The sequence below is a fragment of the Haematobia irritans genome, chromosome 5 (genome assembly GCF_050003625.1).
Source record: "Haematobia irritans isolate KBUSLIRL chromosome 5, ASM5000362v1, whole genome shotgun sequence".
NCBI lineage: Eukaryota > Metazoa > Arthropoda > Insecta > Diptera > Muscidae > Haematobia > Haematobia irritans.
In genome coordinates this window covers 165,653,530-165,671,223 of record NC_134401.1, presented here as the reverse complement: position 1 = coordinate 165,671,223, position 17,694 = coordinate 165,653,530, and the positions used below count along the sequence as shown (strand labels likewise).

The following is a 17,694-nucleotide window of genomic DNA, read 5'->3' as shown; positions in this document are numbered from 1 at the left end:
CCCATGTCCATGTCGGTTTTAATCTTATCTTATTAGTAAAACAAATGCTTCTAGATACTAAATTATCAACTAACACATAAGTTACCCATATCGATTATCAAAACTACAAATATTTTTTATCACAAATTGTGCAGTCATAAGGGGTATGGCCAGTGGCAATTGAAGATAAAATCGATTATGAAGTTTAGGTTCACTTAACTAATGTGCGGGGAAAATCTTGTCGATGTGAATTTATTTAGTTACAATCGAATCCCAATGGTCTTTATCAAATGCATTAGATTAGAAAAGTAGATTAGTTCTATATCCCCAATATAAATATTAGAATAGAAATTTTGTAATGCCCGTGATAGGAGAACAACAATAAGAGTAAAATTCGATTGTGTAAAATTCGTTATAGTTTTCAAAAATTTTACCATTTAAACTTGACGTTCAGTAATTGAGAGTAATAAGAGGTATATCATACCCTATACAGGGCCTGGTTTTATTTAGTTTTATTTGTAAAAAAAATAGACCAAAAATTCAGAAAGAAACCTAATGTACAAATATTAATAAAATTGGTGAAAAAACAAAACAAATTGATTTTAATATCAGTGCTTTATATAGAATAGTGAGTTAGCTTTGTTGAATTTGGATCTTAATTGAACTAACAATAATTTTATCTCCATTTAGTTGAAAATCATTCCATGAAGTTCAATATTCAGCAGATTATCCCGGTTAATCTTCTATGGAAAATTTTCCTTGCATAATTTTAGGCGGCGCGACAAGACAGTGAAAATATTAAAAGTGTTACCAGTATTTTTTTGGCTCTTTTCCCCAAATTATGATGTTTTCGTCCTCAAAATCCCCAATTTAAATTTAAATTCCTCACAAAAAACACCAAAACATTTTTTAAAATTTTCTTTTACATACTGCTATACATGAAATATCTCGAAATTGCTGGCGAAAAGATTATGGGTACGTTCTGGTAATTTCATCCAATGAGTGATTTGGACATACTAATAGAAAATAATAATAGAAAAGGCTCTGCTGTAGAAAATCAGTAATAATTTAAAAAATTAAAATTTTGTCAAATCCATGTCAAATCCCATTTCGAACCACAACACCAAGACACTGATGATCGTCTTCCAAATGCTGGAAGTTCGGTAACCTTGTATTTATGAACGAAAATTTACTTTGAAATATTCAAGTAGTAAACTTGGGTGGTAGACACGTTGCCAAAATTGGAAGAATTCTACCAGAAATTGTAGATTTTTTATTGTTTTTAGAATTGGTAGAATTTTTAATGTTTTGGTAGATTTTGTAAAGATATACTTCATAAATTTTCTATAGAAATAAACCTTTTTTTCTATAGCAATAAAATTTCGACATTTTCCATAGAAACAAAATTTTGAAAAAATTTTATAGTAGAAATAAATTGCTCTAAAAATTTTCTAGATAGAAATAAAATTTTGACAAAATCTTCTATAGAAATACGATTTTGACAAATTTTTCTATCGAAATAAACTTCCGACAAAATTTTCTATATAGAAATACGATTTTGACAAAATTTTCTACAGAAATAAAATTTTGACAGAATTTTCTATATAGAAATACAATTTTGACAAAATTGGCTATAGAAATAGAATTTTGACAAAATTTCCTATAGCAATAAGATTTTAATAATTTTTTTTTTATAGAAATAAACTTCTGACAATAAGTTCTATACAGAAATAAAAGTTTGACAACATTTTTAATTGAAATAAAATTTTGACAAAAATTTTCTATAGAAATAAGATTTTGACAATTTTTTTTAAATAAAATTTTGAGAACATTTTCTATAGAAATAAAGTTTTGACAAAATTTTCTATAGAAATAAAATGTTGACAAATATTTCTATAGAAATAAAATTTTGACAAAATTTTCTATAGAAATAAAGTTTTGACAAAAATCTGGCAAATTTACTATATAGAAATAAAATTTTGAGAACATTTTTCACAGAAATAAAATTTTGGTACAATTTTCTATATAGAAATAAAATTTTGACAAAAAGTTTTATATAGAAATAAAGTTATGACAAAATTTTCTACAGAAATAAAATTTTGACAGAATTTTCTATATAGAAATAAAATTTCGATAAAATTTTTAATAGAAATAAAATGTTGACACAATTTTCTATAAAATAAGATTTTGAATTTTTTTTAATAAAATTTTGAGAAAATTTTCTATAGAACTAACATTTTGACAAAATTTTCTATCGAAATAAGATTTTGACAAATTTTTTTTATAGAAATAAACTTCTGACAAAATGTTCTATATAGAAATAAAATGTTGACAAAATTGTTAATAGGAGTAACATTTTGACAAAATTTTTTATAGAAATAACATTTTGACAAAATGTTTTTATAAAAATGAAATTTTGATAAAATTTTTTATAAAAAAAAATTTTTGACAAAATTTTTTATAAAAATAAAATTTTGACAAAATTTTTTATAAAAAGAAAATTTTGACAAAATTTTCTATACAGAAATAAAATTTGGCAAATTTCTCTATATAGAAATAAATTTTTGAAAAATTCTCTATAGAACTAACATTTTGAGAAAATTTTCTATTGAAATAAAATTTTGAAAAAAAAATTCTACAGAAAAAAATTTTTTTGACAGAATTTTCTATATAGAAATAAAATTTTGACAAACTTGGCTATATAAATAGAATTTTTAAAAAATTTCCTATAGAAATAAATTTTGATAAATTTTTTTTATAGAAATAAATTTTGACAACATTTTGAATAGAAATAAAATTTTGACAAAATTGTCTATAGAAATAAGATTTTGACAAAATTTTTTATAAAAATAAAATTTTGACAAAATTTCTATACAGAAATAAAATTTGTCTATATGAAAATAAAATAACATTTTCTATAGAAATAAAATTTTGACACACTTGGATATAGAAATAGAAATTTGGCAAAATTTCCTATAGAAATAAGATTTTGAAAAAAAATATAGAAATAAACTTCTGACAAAATGTTCTATATATAAATAAAATTTTGACTAAATTTTTAATAGAAATAAAATTTTGACCAAATTTTCTGTAGAAATAATATTTTGACTAATTTTTTTATAGAAATAAACTTCTGACAAAATTTTTTATAAAAATAACATTTTGACAAAATTTTTTAGAAAAATAAAATTTTGACAAAATTTTTATATATAAATAAAATTTGGCAAATCTGTCCAAATAGAAATAAAATTTTTGAGAAAATTTTCTATAGGAATAAAATTTTGACAAAATTTCCTATATAAAAAAAATTTGGCAAAATTTCCTATAGAAATAAAATTTTGACAAAACTTTCTATAGAAATAAATTTTTTATAAAATTATCTATAGAAATAAAATTTTAACAAAATTTTCTATAGAAATAAAATTTACACAATATATTCTATAGAAATAAAATTTTGACAAAATATTCTTTAGAAATAAAATTTTGACAAAATTGTCTATATAGAAATAAAAATTTTGACAATTTTTTTTAATAAAATGTTAACAAAATTTTCTATATAGAAATAAAAATTTGACAAAATTGTCTATATAGAAATAAAATTTTGACAAAATTGTCTATGGAAATAAGGTTCTGGCAAACACCTTTATAGAAATAAAATTTTGACAACATTTTCTATAAAATAAGACCTTGACAAAATTTTCTATAGAAATAAGATTTTTACAAAATTTTCTATATAGAAATAAAATTTTGGCAAAATTTTCTATATAGATTAAAATTTTGTCAAAATTTTCTATACACACAAAAAAAAAATTTCTGATTCAATCACGAAATTAATTGATCCAATTAATTTTTAATTGAAATGTCTTCAATCACAGAAATGATAGTATCAATTAAAAAATTAATTGAAGCTCAATTAAAAAGTTAATTGATCCAATTAAAAAATAAATTGATACTATTATTTTTGTGATTGATTTTTGTTTCAATTAAAAAATTTGTTGAATCAATAAAATTTTTAATTGGATATTTTTTAAAACTCAATTAAAATTTTAATTGGAAAAATGTTTGTGAAATTTGTTTGTGTGTATAGAAATAAATTTTTGACAAAATTTGTTTATATAAATAAAATGTTGACAAAATTTTTATAGAAATAAAACTTTGACGAATTTTCCTATATGGAACAAAATTTGGCAAATTTTCCAATCTAGAAATAAAATTTTGACAAAATTTCCTATAGAAATAAAATTTTGACAAAATTTTCTATAGAAATAAATTTTTTATAAAATGTTCTATAGAAATACAATTTTAACAAAATTTTCTATAGAAATGAAATTTTTAGAAAATTTCCTTTAGAAATAAAATTTTAACAAAATTTTCTATAGAAATAAAAATTTGACATAATTTTCTATATTTAAATAATATTTTGACAAACTTTCTACAGAAATAAAATTTTGACAAACTTGGCTATAGAAATAGAATATTGACAAAATTTCCTATAGAAATAAGACATTTTTTATAGAAATAAATTTCTGACAAAATGTTCTATATAGAAATAAAATTTTGACAAAATTTTTATAGAAATAATAATAGAAAAATTTTCAATAGAAAATTTTGTACAGAAATAAAATGTTGTCAGAATTTTCTATATAGAAATAAAATTGCGACAAAATTGTATAGAAATAAAATTTTGACAACATTTTCTATAGATTATAAAATTTTGACAAAGTTTTCCATAGAAATAAAATTTTGAAAAAATATTCCAATAGATTTTGACAAAATTTTCCAACAGAAATAAAATGTTGACAAATTTTTCCAATAGAAATAAAATTTTAACAAAACTTTCCAACAGAAATAAAATTTTGACAAAATTTTCCAACAGAAATAAAATTTTGACAAACTTTTCTATAGTAATAAAATGTTGACAAAATTCCCTATATAGAAATAACACTTTGACAAAATTTTAGTGGTACTATCAAAGAGGTGGCACAAATGTATCACCGCGTGCAAAAAACTTGCATATCTGCCACTAAAGTGACACAACAGTAACACTGGCCAAAACATATGTCAATTTCTGTTTTGAATTCTGAAAACTTTGCAACTTTTAAATACTCTTAGGAATTATATTTCCTAAAATTCATCTGAAGTTCTATTCGTAACATTATATGTGGCATATTTGCCTTTGGGCAAACTGAGAATATTACCATATTCCCAAACAATTTTTTTTTCTAAAAAAATTTTTTTTTTTTTCTGAAAAATATTGTCTCCCTTTTATGATTTTCTCCTTTCCATTTTTTTATTCTTAGCATTCATTATCATTGAATTATAAACCAACGAATAACAATATAATTATGAATATTTCTAGGTAATCTTCAAATATTTCTCTTCAATATAAGATTAGTCACTTGACTATAAAAAAAAGGCATTCTCTTCCAGAGAATAGGTCAGTTAAGTTCGCTTAAAGGTAAAGATAAACGTGTAGTAAATTAATTAAACAAAAAATGAATTGACAAAATATGTGCTGATTTTTTTTTTTCTATACAAAAATAAAAAAAAAAAAAAACATATAAATAATAATCATTTTGTAGCATATGTGATAGGCTAATCTAATCAATCAATGCTCCTGTTAACACTGGTCAACAGTGATTAATTAGAATATGATGATAACGGAAAAATTTTGACATTGGAAAAAACTAATATATAGGGATTTATTAAATGAAGATCGAATGAGGTTCATATTCTAGAAATTCTTTAATTTTTAGTTTTTTTTTTTAATGTGATTTCCAAAAGGAAAAAATGTTGTGCATATTTTTAGGTGTTTATAATTTTGTAATATTCCCCACATATGTAATAACATGTAGCCCAGCTATATTCTGCAATCTTAGATGAGATAATTGTCTGTTGGTCCAGACACAATTTGACAATCTCCTTTTTTGTGATAATACATAAGATGAAGTTCTCCCTTATCAATGTATAACCGTTCTTTATATATGGACGACCAAATGTAATGTGTTTAACTGAAATTCAAAACTTATTATAATTTATGTCCTCCTATTTTCAGTGTACTTTGTCAAAAAACATACTTTGACTTGCTTCAATTATATCTTACAGACCAATAATAATGCCTTTGCTTAAATTTTTATAAACATATGGCAGTTTTCTTTATAATCCTTAAGGTATGCCACATTAAGAATTTTATTTAAATATTTGTTAAAAATCAGGAATTTTACAAAAATTCTCCTACACGTAAAACAATGTTTCTTGAATAATGCAAATACCTAAAGATTTCACATATTTCTCAACGACTTTGCAACTGAATTGATATCATTAACACAAAAAGTCACTAATTGTAGAATCGTGTAATATATACCAGATATAAGTTTATTTCTACTCCTACTTGTATTTCAAGAAATTGTTACCGAGCATCGATTGATAATATGTGATTAAATTTTCCATATATATATATTTATTTTTGCAAATATACACTCTACATAAAAATGAGTGGCGTAAGCATTTTCAATAGCGGATTGTACTCGCTGAATGAACTCTGAAGAAGACAGAATTGAAGAAAAGAGAAAATAACTCGATCACCTTTATAACACACTGGCTCAGACCTCCAGCCATTTCACAGCAGCATTACCGATGTGCCACTTTTGAGGCGAATTTGGCATTTTTTGCAATCGTTGACACTTTTCTGTTGTGCTACTAAATGTCATACTTTTTGGTGACACTTTTGTGGCAAATGTATAACTTTTTTCAATCATTGATATTTTTGTGTTGTGCTACTAAATGCCATACCTTTCCACATATTTGTGCCACTTTTTTATGCCACTTCTTCAATAATGCCTACAATATTGTTATTTTTTGCGAGTTTTGGACTCAACTATATTTTTGTAAGCTATTTCCACTTTTCATCCGTACCGCCTGAAAATAGGCAAAGAAAATGTTCCAAGTCACCTGAAAAGTATTGATTTTGGATGAGGTGGATGTAAAATTGTTGCTGCGTTAAATTAGTTCCAATTAGAAGAAATTTTCGCGAATGCACTGATATAAATGACGTTAACCCTCTAATGCTCCAATTTTTTACCAGCTAATTAAATATTCAATGTTAACGATACAAAATCAATAAAAAGACACAAGAAAAATTTATATGGTAAAATTCAGTATATGCTGCAAAACCTCTTGAACAGTTTTAACTAAGTTTTCTTTTTATTTTACCAATTTTTGTTGGCTTAAGATGTGTTTTACTAAAAGCTTCCTCATTTAAAGAAGCTCGCCTAAAGGCGGGATTGGGCATTGAATTTTTGTTATGAAAAACTAAGCCAATGTTTATAACAATTAATTTTTGTGCGAATGACAACTGTGCAACTTTTTAGAAATTCTGAAGGGTACCAATCACGGTTGCCAATCGAGCCAAAAATGAGCTACCAAAATTTAGAGAAAATTTTACCATAAAGCTACCCAACAAAAAATCTTATTTTTCAAAATTATATTTCTATAGGAAATTTGTCAAAATTTTACATCTATAGGATTTTTTTGTTAAAATTTTATTTTGTTACAATTTGATTTCTATAGAAAATTTTGTTAAATTTTTATTTTTATTGAAAACTTTGTCAATAAAATTGTTTCTATAGAAAATTTTTCCAACATTTTTTTTCTATAGAAAATTATGTCAAAATTTTATTTCTATAGGAAATTTTGTTAAAATTTTATTTCTAAAGAAAATTTTTTTAAATTTTTATTTTTATTGAAAATTTTGTCAATAAAATTTTTTCTAGAGAAAATTTTTTCAACATTTTTTCCTATAGAAAATTCTGTCAAAATTTTATTTCTATAGGAAATTTTGTTTAAATTTAATTTCTATAGAAAATTTTTTGAAAAATTTTGTCAATAAAATTTTTTTTAGAAAATTTTTTTAAAATTTTTTCTTATGGAAAAATCTGTCAAAATTTCATTGCTATAGGAAATTTTGTTAAAATTTTATTTCTATAGAAAATTTTGTTAAATTTTTATTTTTAGAAAATTTTGTCAATAAAATTTTTTCTACAGAAAATTTTTTCAACATTTTTTTCTATAGAAATTCTGTCAAAATTGTATTTCTATAGGAAATTTTGTTAAAATTTAATTTTTATAGAATTTTTTTTTTTAATTTTTATTTTTATAGAAATTTTTGTCAATAAAATTTTTTCTATAGAAAATTATTTCAAAATTTTTTCTTATGGAAAAATCTGTCAAAATTTTATTGTTATAGGAAATTTTGTTAAAATTTTATTTCTATTGATTTTTTTTTTAAATTTTTATTTTTATAGAAAATTTTGTCAATAAAATTTTTTCTACAGAAAATTTTTTCAAAATTTTTTCTTATGGAAAAATCTGTCAAAATTTTATTGCTATAGGAAATTTTGTTAAAATTGTATTTCTATATTTTTGTTTCAAAATTCAATTTCTATAGAAAATTTTATTTTTATAGGGTTTTTTTCAAAATTTTATTTCTATCGAAAAATTTGTCAAAAGTTTTTTTATAGAAACTTTTGTCAAAAAAAATTCTATAGAAAAATTTTGTCGACATTTCATTTCTATACAATTTTTTTCAAAATTTAATTTTTATACATTTTTTTCTGTATTTTATTTGTGTAATTTTTTTTTTATTTTATTTCTGTACAATTTTTTGTTTTCAAAATTTTATTTCTATAGAGAATTTTTCCGATTTTTTATACCCACCACCATAGAATGGTGACGGGGGTATAATAAGTTTGTCATTCCGTTTGTAACACATCGAAATATCGATTTCCGACTATATAAAGTATATATAGTCTTGATCAGGGAGAAATTCTAAGACGATATAACAATGTCCGTCTGTCCATCTGTCTGTCTGTCTCTTTTAATCACGCTACAGTCTTCAATAATGAAGCAATCGTGCTGAAATTTTGCACAAACTCGTCTTTTGTCTGCAGGCAGGTCAAGTTCGAAGATGGGCTATATCGGTCCAGGTTTTGATATAGTCCCCATATAAACCGACCTCCCGATTTGGGGTCTTGGGCTTATAGAAATCGTAGTTTTTATCCAATTTGCCTGAAATTTGAAATCTAGAGGTATTTTGTAACCATAAAGAAGTGTGCCAAAAATGGTGAGTATCGGTCCATGTTTTGATATAGCCCCCATATAGACCGATCTCCCGATTTTACTTCTTGGGCTTATAGAAACCGCAGTTTTTATTCAATTTGAAATTGGAAATCCAGATGTATTTTAGGACCATAAAGAGGTGTGCCAAAAATTGTGAGTATCGGTCCATATTTTGGTATAGCCCCCATATAGACCGATCTCCCGATTTGGGGTCTTGGGCTTATAGAAACCGCAGTTTTTATTCAATTTGAAATTGGAAATCTAGAGGTATTGTAGGACCACAAATACGTGTGCCAAAAATTGTGAGTATCGGTCCATATTTTGGTATAGCCCCCATATAAAACGACCTCCCAATTTGGGGTCTTGGGCTTATAGAAACCGTAGGTTTTATCCAATTTGTCTGAAATTGGAAATCTGGAGGTATTTTGGAACCATAAAGAGGTGTGCCGAAAATGGTGAGTATCGGTCCATATTTTGGTATAGCCCCCCATATAGACCGATTTCCCGATTTTACTTCTTGGGCTTCTAGAATCCGAAGTATTTATCCTATTTGCCTGAAATTGGAAATCTTGAGGTATTTTCTGGTCATAAAGAGGTGTGCCGAAAACGTTGAGTATCGGTCCATATTTTAGTATAGCCCCCATAAGAACGATCTCCCGATTTAACTCCTTGGGTTTCTAGAAACCGTAGTTTTTATCTGATTTGCCTGAAATTGTAAATATTTTGGTATTTTAGGCTCACAAAAACGTGTATCGGATTAAGTTTTTATCGGTCCATTTGGTAATGCCTCCATATAGACCGACTTGACTTCTTGAGGGTGTAGAAGGCGCACTGATCATGAAAATTGCTTGAAACTCAATGTAAAATTTCCAGATTTTACTTCTACAGATTTAAGATTTCAAATCAAGACGTTATTTTATAATTTTCTTGCACACTTACAAGAGATGTTAATGATTCCTCTAAAACTCAAACAAAAATGGTTCTTATAAATCCAGAATCTGATATAGTCCTCATAGGGGAAATCTTTAAATTTATCTTCGGGAAGTGTCCTAAAGTCCTCAAGCCCTCCTGAAATTTCAAAGGAAACCCTAATATTTGGTTCATGGTGGTGGGTATTTAAGATTCGGCCCGGCCGAACTTAGTGCTGTATATACTTGTTTTTCTATAGAAAATGTTGTCAAATTTTTTCTACAGAAAATGTTGGCAAAATTTTATATTTTTTATTTCTATAGGAAATTTTATCAATATGTTATTTCTATAGAAAATTTGTGAAGTACCTCTTAGTTGGAGAGGAATATTTTGCAAAATCTACCAAAACATCAAGAATTCTACCAAACTACATAACAGTAAAAAATTTACCCTTTTTGGTAGAATTCTACCAACTGTGACAGCCGTTGGTAGAACGATGCCTTAAGGTGGGTATTAAGTTCGAGTTTAGCCGCTAAAATCGTCATTTGTTCACGATTACTTTGCTTTAATAATCCATTTTAAGGAATACAAACTTTGTGAAAATTTGCTTTGGGCTATTCCCCATCAAGTTATAATAAAATTTGCAACAAATATGTATAATTTTATGCCTTTTTTTACTGATTTAGTTTTCACTTTAGCGGCTAAACTCGACCTTAATACTCACCTTTATGGTCAATCTCCTTTGTATGAGTCACAGCTATAAGGTGAATTCATTAAAATTTCATTAGTTCGACCCCATTTCAATCAAAAACAAGTTAACGCACCATAAAAGAAAATGTTGGTTTATTTTAGAAAATTGATTTATTTCAGAAAATTCAAATAATCTAATTTTCATGAACTAAAATAAAGTTAAGTTGGCATTAGCACATCTCTTTTGACTCATGAGTCTTGCCTTTTTAAAAAATAATATAGCGATTTTCTCCATATTTGAAAATCTACAAAATGTTTCGGACCTTCTCCGAAATTAATTTTTGATTAATTAAATTGACTTTCTCAACACCATATAGTATGGCTCAACCTGACGATTCAAACGACAGAATTTACAAATATATTTTTTCCCTTGTCTAAAATTATAATTTATAATATTCCCGTTTCCTGGAATCTGCACGCAGAGAAGGAATATGATCACCTCAAACATGTTTCAAGAGCAAAATGTTATTTTTGTATGGTGACCATGTAACATGTTTGTCACTAAAATGTTATTTTCTCGTCAAATATAACCTGCTTGCCGAAATCAGATACATGATTTCCGAGAAAATAACATGGTTGCGAAAACCATGTTACATGGTCACCACCCAAAAATAACATTTTGCTCTTAAAACATGTTTGAGGTGATCATATTCCTTCTCTGGGTGTGGTGAAGAATTGACTCAGTTTATTAAACTTAGTGACAGACCCCCTTTCTTGTGTTGTCTGTACAGTAATTTGAGTTTATAACCCCTAGCAAATTTCTCCCTTGTTCTTTAATCCAGTTTTAGGAAGATGCAATTAATTTGCTTTTTGCTATACCTGATTTAATTAAATCAATTGTCGTATTCGGTGTAATTCACCGAAATTAATTATCATTTTTTTATTACGCTGCAATAAAAGTAATAAAACATGATTAATACCATCAGGGATTTATTGAACTTTATCACATAAAATCGCTAGTAATTGTGCCAAGGCAATTTGAAATGTATGATAAATTTTGATAAAAAAAATATAAATGATGTATTAAAAAAATATTTATAGCGTGAACTTTTACTGAAATTATTGTAGCATTAATTATATTATTTATTTTTTATTTTATTTATTTATTTTTTTTTTTTTTGGTACATACAAAAAAATAATTTTTGGATTCAATCACGAAATTAATTGATCGAATTTAAGACTTTGGTATTAACAAAATCTTTTTTTCGAATAGTTTGAAAGATATATCAGTTAGAAGTTAGTAACATTACGTGTCAATTAGCCTATATGTCACATCATTAGCAAAAACTAAGACTGTTCCATAACTTTAGATTAATTAAGAGCAAAACAAACAAATAATGTGGGTCAAAATTTGATGTTTGTTTTCAAACCAAATGTTCTCGAACAATTGCAGTATACGTAAGGCTTTGTTTACCCAATAGAGTATAAAGAATTCGGTGAGATCGATTGTATTCTCGTCATGTCTCGTATTGGCAATGTGCAAAAACAGTTGGCAAATTCAATGTTGTGGTAACGGCGGCTCTCTCTCTCCTGCACTCAGTAAAGTATCAGACGTCAAAGCCATCACTAGCGGTTAATATTCACCTCTATTATTAACATTCGTTTACCTTAAGGCTTGGCGCATTCCTTCGTCGATAATTAAAATAAAATAAAATAAAATAAAATAAAATAACACAACGAAATAGTGAAATTATACACAAGAAAATAACAAAAATATAAAATCAAAGTACCTATTGTGAAACAACAAAGCAGCATTTACAGATAATACAAAACACAAGGCATCAATATGTACCACAACAATTACAACAACAAAACAAACATAAATGACTAACAACAGATGAGAATAGGGGGGATTTTTGACAACCCCTCAAGTTGGGGGGTGGGGGGATTTTAAATAAAAATTGATATGCCTGTTTAAACAAATTTCTCAAGAATAAAATATGTTTATTTACAAATCTTCTAATCTCAGATTACAAAATCATGTGTGGTGACTGGAAAAAAATTATTATTACATATAAACATCGTATTTACCATAAATGATTACACTAAGCAACAAATAATTAGCAAAATAAAATGGAATTCAACCACACACAAATTAACCATTTAATGCCCCATTTTTTTGGGAGCTGAAAAATATTTCTAAGGTTTATGATACCAAAGCAAGAAAATGAAACAAGAAAATGTTATGCGATAAAATTCAGTATACACTCAAAAAAAAGTGAACTCTCTATTTCACTAAAGCCAATTTTACTTTATTTTATTTTATAGAATTATTATTTTTGGAGAAAGTTTTCTTTACTCTAATAAATTTTTGTGTACGTTAGTTAAATTAACTAAACCCGAGGAAAAAAATATACTCAAATGAAGCATAAAGATTAACTAAGTTCGTGTCTTCCACAAAATAGTTCAGAATTTCTTTAAATTTGTAAATTTTACCAAAAATGCGTCCATCATGAACTTCGTATGTCACTAAAGACATTCTTGCAATATTGAACTCCAAGTTTTTCCTTCAAACTACAAAATTTTCTTTAACAAGTGAAAAAACTTAGTTATGTCTAATAAATTTTCTTGAATTTGTCGAAAAATGTTAACTTATTTTCATGACATCTGCGTGATGCCAAGGTTTGTAATACTGTTTAGTTAAAATTTTCTACAAATATTCAAAAATTTCTAATATTAACCGAAAGTGTTCTTCCTGGTGGGTTCACTGTTTTTTCAGTGTATGATGCAAAGTCTCTTACAGAGTTTTAACCAAGTTTTGTTTTTATACTACCCGTTTTTGTTGTCTGTAGATGTGTTTTACTAAAAGTTTCCCATTTAAACGAGAACCGTCTAAAGGCGGGTTTCGGCATTAGAAGGTTAAAAGAGTTTCGTTTATACACTACAAAAAATTTTGACCTATTAGTATGCAACCTAATTTTATGACAAGTACTTTACACAGTTTTAAGGGTAACTTTCATTAAAATAAAATAATTTTAATTAAAAAAAATGCCTGTAGTTGTTGCTTTAATTTGTTGATTTTAACAGAGGGATGCAAATTCCAAAGAATTTAAAGAAAAAAATTTTGTAAAAAAAATATAAACGTTATATTAATTAAAATTTATTTATTTTAAAGAAATGTATCCTTATTGTTCGTATTACACCCAGAAAAAATGAACCCTTCTTTAGGTTAAAATGAACTCATTGTGAAGAGAGTTGAACTTCCTATAGCTCCAAAGACATTTTTATTTGTTTGTACGATATGATTTTCGTAGAAATTAGGTATAATGCATTCTATATATTAGCTAACATTTTCCTATATTTATGTACCACTATACAACAAACTGAAAAAAAATTAACTGAATTGAATTCATATATGGAATGATTTTATTGAACTTGTTTTCATTCATTTGGACAAATCTTAAATATTTTCTGGTAAACCTTTTACTTCAAAATTAGAACTGCTTACCTTCGTTTTTAAATACAATTTTATGTATTTGTATAAACAATTTTTTCTTCAATAAAATACATGTTTTATTAATATATTAAATATATTTATTTAGAATCAACAGCATCGACTGGCCTTGAAATATTAAAACACATTTTTTTCGTCTTCTAGTACCTTTCACTTTGATTAAGTTGATGTCTAGCAATTTTGTCCACCTTTTACAATTTCAATACCTACAAATATAAACAAAAACATCCTAAACCAATTTTGTTCACAAAAGGTTAGCGTCACTGAATATTACCTGATAATTGAAGAAGGGGTTGTTATTCTGCTGGTGTTTTCTTTTTTTATAAATCAATTTTCAAAAAACGAAAATTGTTCTCACTAATTTAAAATAACAAATATTTTATATATTTTATTTGTTTTTTATTAAATTATTTTATTATATTATTATTTAACAATCTCTCCGTATACCATAAGAACGCGATTCCAACTAAAAAAACAACCCACGCGCAAACATATCGATTACATCGTGTTATTCCTATGTATGATAGGTTAGGTTAGGTTATGTGGCAGCCCGATGTATCAGGCTCACTTAGACTATTCAGTCCATTGTGATACCACAGTGGTGAACTTCTCTTTTATCACTGAGTGCTGCCCGATTTCATGTTAAGCTCAATGACAAGGGACCTCCTTTTTATAGCCGAGTCCGAACGGCGTTCCATATTGCAGTAAAACCACTTAGAGAAGCTTTGAAACCCTCAGAAATGTCACCAGCATTACTGAGGTGGGATAATCCACCGCTGAAAAACTTTTTGGCGTTCGGTCGTAGCAGGAATCGAACCCACGACCTTGTGTATGCAAGGCGGGCATGCTAACCATTGCACCACGGTGGCTCCGTATGATAAGCTTTCTATAATAACGGAAGTCAGAATTATCATTTTATAAGAAATTTTACTAAATTTGAGGAAACTTGGTTTTAGTTCGGTTTTTGTTTATTTTTACGAATGCTTTGTTATCAGTGAATAACATTTTCTTGTTCAGTAGTAAATTCTTATACGCACACGGATGAAAAAGGCTGTTTTTCATATGTTTGGCTATAAACATTATATGTTTGGAACACAAATTTTTAAACACAATATTTTTGAGTGCAAGCATATAATGTTCATAAACTAGCATAACATGTTTGGGACATATATGTTAATATGTTAGAACATATTATGTTTGGGACATAAAATGTTTGTAAATATAATATGCTTGGATGCAAACATATATTAATTTAGAAATAGCCTATAAACATATATGTGTTTAGTAGCTTGAAGCGCTATTTAACAGGGAGCGATATTGAATTAAGTTGGTGGTTGTTGCTTGTTATTACAAAATTAACATTTTATTTTTCCTTGGGCAATTAATCAGCTACTTTGATCCTTACAAACTGTGTGGTCCGCTGTTCGAATCCCCGTCCGGCAAAAGGTAAAATTAAAATAAAAAAAAAATCATACAATTGAAGTATTACAGAAAAAGGTGCTAAGAACTAAAAAATCTCGTGGAAGTGAGAAAGATGTGTAGACTACCCAAACATATATTGTTTAGACCAATATGCTTTCAAACATATTATATATTGGAAGAGATCAAACATATAAATGTTTGGGCAATACCCAAAAATGTATATGCTTGAAGCAAAATATGTTTGGGAGTATATGTTACAGAAGCGATTTTTTGTGAGCGTGCAGCGAAGAAAACAGTATTAGTAAAATTCCATGCCTTATTCTAGTTAATGAACTATTCCTAACTGCTTTCAGTTTTTTTTTTACTGAAACAAGTAAGTTTTATTATTTCACACAAAAATTTAACTAAATGGAAATAAAATGGTTAAACTAAATTGATGAACATTTTTTCCTTTAGTTTCGAAGACACTTTTTTCTGGGTGTACGACAACATTTTTCCAGAGTTCCGTATAGCCTGCACTTAGTGTAGTTTGATTTTAAAATATAGACGGACCATCCAGCTTTTAATTTTAAACCAATTAAAAATAATGTAAAATATTTTTCTGATGCCTAGTGTTATTCACTATTCATTACAGAACAATGTAGTCTAAGTAAATAACAAAGAAACACATTAAAAATGTCAATACGACGAGAGCCCACTAAACATTGACCACAAAACTGTAGAAGCCGTCATAGTTCGACATCTCCGAGTGCAGTTTTTTTTGTTAGCATTGAGCTACAGAGTTTTAAGTGTTCAAAAGCAAAGATAATAAAAGAGGAAGATGGGAGATTGGCTTGCGTCATACCAAATGTTGCATTTACCAGATTAGTTTAATACATGTTTGTAATCTTTTAGTTGTTTTTCGTTTTTATTTTTTAAATGAAAAATGTAATCTTCTTAATGAAACAATGTTAAATTTTAGGCAACAACAAAAAAAATTACATTTTCCCCTTTATGGAAATATATTTCGTACTCTTAATTTCTTTTTATTTGCATTTTAATGCTATGTCAATACTTGTCGTATACGCGTTTGGTTCGAGTATTAAACTAATGTGGTAAATGGTTTGATGTGCTCAGTAGCCAATCTCCCATCTTCCTCTTTTATTATCTTTGTTCAAAAGTTTCAAACCTCGTTGTATAATTAAAATGTTTTTTTTTTTGGTTTCTTCACTTTACCAGCTCACTAGTTAATCTCTAACGAAGTGCGTCATTAAAACGGAAGTTTTGTTGGGGTATTCGTATCTTAATGATGACTGACGCATAATCATATATGCTTTTGTTTTTGCTTCATTTAAACATTTTGAGTGCTTTAATTCAATTCTCATCGTAATTTGTCGTCACTGTTGTTGTATTAATTGCTGCTAGTGTGGCATTTTGTTGTTGTTGTTGTTTTAATTTATGCAAATGAGAGAGTGTTGTTTAACACACATCTCACAGAGTTCAGAGTGCGTGGCGCTTGGTGTGAAAACCATAACATGTGGTTTTTATGTGTTGTTGTGATTGCAAACCCAAACACTCTACATTTTTCGAATATGCCCCCCAACTGTTATAGATTCCATTACCACCGCAGTATACAAAGTTAACTCGAATAAATTTTAATCTGTGATAAAGTTTGATAATAAAGATTAATGTCTTAACATTAAGTTACCAATATATTTTTTTAACAAAGTGAGAACCTATCATATCATCAATTAAATTACTCGAAGCTTATCATTGCATTATCAATGGTTGCTAGATGACTGCATTCAAGTGTTTTTAATTAAAACGGTAAGTTTAGTTGTTATTTTTCAGGTGTGATCTATTTTTTTTTTTTTCATTTATTTATATAATCAACAATTCGAATATTTGAGAAGAAGCAATTAATTCTTAATTAGATTAAAATAAAATTATAAATGATTTTATTCATTCTTACCTTTTGCTTTTAGTTTGCCTAATTGATTTTTTTATTAATTTTAAAGTTTTACACCGAAAAAAAGTAAACTCTTTTATAGGAAGTATGACGAAATGACGCACGAAATTGAACT

The 17,694-nt window shown here is 26.6% G+C and overlaps 1 protein-coding gene across 4 annotated transcripts in view; it reads left to right on the top strand.

The window, feature by feature from the left end:
- Window positions 1-17,694, top strand: part of HisT (Histamine transporter) — a 175,582-nt gene that overhangs the window by 56,418 nt on the left and 101,470 nt on the right. Inside the window, exons 1-2 of one of the 4 annotated variants that reach the window (XM_075309837.1) lie at window positions 12,311-12,481; window positions 17,223-17,437. The exons of 2 other annotated variants lie outside the window; for them this stretch is intronic. The gene's annotated coding sequence lies outside the window, so the exon portion shown is untranslated. Of the gene's footprint in view, window positions 1-12,310; window positions 12,534-17,222; window positions 17,438-17,694 lie in introns of those variants that run through there. One more of the 4 variants, XM_075309838.1, reaches the window with a different exon arrangement.